This window comes from Apteryx mantelli, unplaced genomic scaffold (genome assembly GCF_036417845.1).
Source record: "Apteryx mantelli isolate bAptMan1 unplaced genomic scaffold, bAptMan1.hap1 HAP1_SCAFFOLD_147, whole genome shotgun sequence".
Classification (NCBI taxonomy): Eukaryota; Metazoa; Chordata; class Aves; order Apterygiformes; family Apterygidae; genus Apteryx; species Apteryx mantelli.
In genome coordinates this window covers 62,501-65,000 of record NW_027118501.1, presented here as the reverse complement: position 1 = coordinate 65,000, position 2,500 = coordinate 62,501, and the positions used below count along the sequence as shown (strand labels likewise).

General features: G+C 80.0%; 1 non-coding gene across 1 annotated transcript; it reads left to right on the top strand.

Moving 5' to 3' along the window:
* The first annotated feature begins 1,457 nt into the window (after positions 1–1,457).
* LOC136995806 (5.8S ribosomal RNA) lies at positions 1,458–1,610 on the top strand. Its single transcript, XR_010887348.1, has one exon. It is a non-coding gene; the product is annotated as a 5.8S ribosomal RNA (ribosomal RNA).
* Positions 1,611–2,500: the final 890 nt, after the last annotated feature.

The window sequence follows — 2,500 nt, the reverse complement described above, 5'->3', positions numbered from 1 at the left end:
GCTCCTCCTGCCCCCCCTCGGTGACCCACCCGTGTGGTCCCGTGTGCCAGCTCGCTCCTCCCGGGCGCCGCGCCGTGAGCGCCGCACCGGCCGTGCCCTCCCGCCCTTTCCGCTTTCCCTTTCTCTCCCCCCCCCCACCGCTCCAGCCGCCCCGCGCCGTGCCGCGGGGACCGTGCTGCGAGCGGGCCGGGCGGGGGGGGGGGGCGGGGTGGCGGGAGGAGCGGAGGGCCTCCGGCCACCGCGGCCGCCGGTAGCCGCCCCGGGTAGGGATGGCCATGGGCCCCGGGCTCCGGGCCCGAGGGTTCTCGGCGGGAGAGCCGGGCGGGGGTTTAAAGACTCGGGCGGCCCGATGCGACCCGGGGGGCAGCCGGGTGTGCTGCCGGAGGGCCGGGGGGCCGGCGCGCGCGGGCGCCGTGCCCCCCCATGCCAGCCGGCGCGCCCCGCGCTCGCCCTGCGGGCAGCCGGGACGGAGAGGGGTACCCTGCCCCCTCTCTCCGCGGTCTGGTCTCGGCGGAGGGACGCCGCGCGGTCGGCTGGCGCCGGCCTGCCTCGAACGCGTGACCCCGGCGCGAGCGCGTGCTCTCGCCGGGACGGTGAGCCCCCACCCACCGCGGGTGGTGCGGACGCCGCGCCTCGGCGCGATCCGCTCTCCTCCCTGGCCGGGGCTCTCGGTCTGCCGCCGTGGCCGCTGGCGGCGGCGCCCTACCCGCCGGCACTCCGCCATCCGGCGCGCCTGCCTCGCTCTGCCCAACCCGGCTTCGCCGGGCGGCGGGCGGGCGGCAGGCGGGCGGCGGGGGCGCCCCCCCCCGTTCTCCGCGTGGAGACGGGGAGAGCGGGCGCCGTCCCCGTCCGTCCCGCCTTGCCCGCCCGCCCGCCGCCGGGCGTCTGTCCGCGGAAGGGACGGGAGAGCGCGTGGTGTCGTCCGGGAGGCTGTGTGTGCGCGCGCGCGGGCGTGGGCGCCGCCTCGGGGCCACGGCGGAGCCGGAGGCCGGCGAGGCGAGCGAGGAGCTGGGGAGCGCGGGGCCGGTGGGCCGCGGGCGCGCGGGCAGCGGCCGGTGCCGCTGCCGGTGGCGGCCGGGCTCCGACGCTGGGGGTCCGCGGGGAGCCGCCCCCTCCCCCAGCGTCCCCGAGGCAGGCGGCGCGGCCGGCGCGCTGCTCCCCGCCGGGCCGGGCCGAGCCTGGGCGCCTGGGCCGGACTCGAAGCGAGCAAAGGGTTGTCCCAGGTCGGGAGCGAGGGCTCCCCGCCCTTCTCGTTCGGGTTTTCCTTTTCCCTTTTTCCCCCCCCACTCTGTGCTCGTACGGTCAGCGGGGCGAGCCCCTCTCTCTGGCTCTCGGCCGTCCCTCGCTCAGCAGCCGGCGTCGGCGTGAGGAGGGAGGCGGAGCGGAGGGGGGGCCCTCAGGGGCTGCCGAAGGCTGCCCGGTCCCCCCGCGCGCGCGGCGGGGGCCGAAACCGAGACAACTCTTAGCGGTGGATCACTCGGCTCGTGCGTCGATGAAGAACGCAGCTAGCTGCGAGAATTAATGTGAATTGCAGGACACATTGATCATCGACACTTCGAACGCACTTGCGGCCCCGGGTTCCTCCCGGGGCTACGCCTGTCTGAGCGTCGCTTGGCGGTCAATCGTCACCCCCGCTGTCGCGTTGGCGCAGCGGTGCCGCCCCTCGGGGGGGGCGCGTGGGGGGGCGGGGGAGGCGCGGCGGCGCCGGCGGCGGCGGTGCGCGGCGGCCTCGGCGGCGGAGAGTCGGCGGCGGAGCCGGGACCCCGGTGCGTGCACCGGCGGCCCCGGTCTTCCTGCCCGCCGGGCTCCGGCGCCGGGCCGCCCGCAGCGGCCGCGGCCGGCGTGCCTTGCCGCGCCTGTGCCCGCCCTCCTCGCCCTCCGAGCGCGGTGGCCACCGCTGCGCGGCGCGCGCCGTGCGGGGTGGCGCGGCTGGGGCGCCTCGCAGGCCCGTGCCCCGGGGAGAGGGTGCCTCCTCTTCCCCGCGCGGCCGGGCCTTCGTCCCCCTAAGTGCAGACTCGGGGAAACCCCCCGCTCCCGGAGCGCCCGCTTCGCGGAGTTCGTCCCGCTGGGGCCCCCCCCCCAGGTCGGGTGGGTTGCGGTGGCCCGGCGCGCCTCGTCGCCGCCGCCCGCCACCACCGCCAGTCTGGCCGCCGTCTGGGCTTCTCCTCCGCCACTCTCCCGGTGGTGCGCTGGTCCCCCGTTCCCCTCCGGGGTGGGGACGGCCGGCTGCCTTGCGCTTCCCTGCGCCCCGACCGCCGCCGGTGCGGCGCGCCGCCGGGCCGCCCCCCCTGCCCTCCCCGCGGCGCGCCCGCGTCCGTCGCGTGTGCCGAGCCACTTCCACCCGCCGGCTGGCGTCAGCCGCGGCGTTGCGTTGAGGCCGGCAGCGACGGCGCGCGGGTGCGGCGCGGCGGGGTGGCGGTGGGGGGCGGCGCGGGCGTGCGCGCCGCCGGGCGGCGAGAAGGGCGCGAAGGGGAGGGCAGGGCGCCGCGCCGTGCCGTGC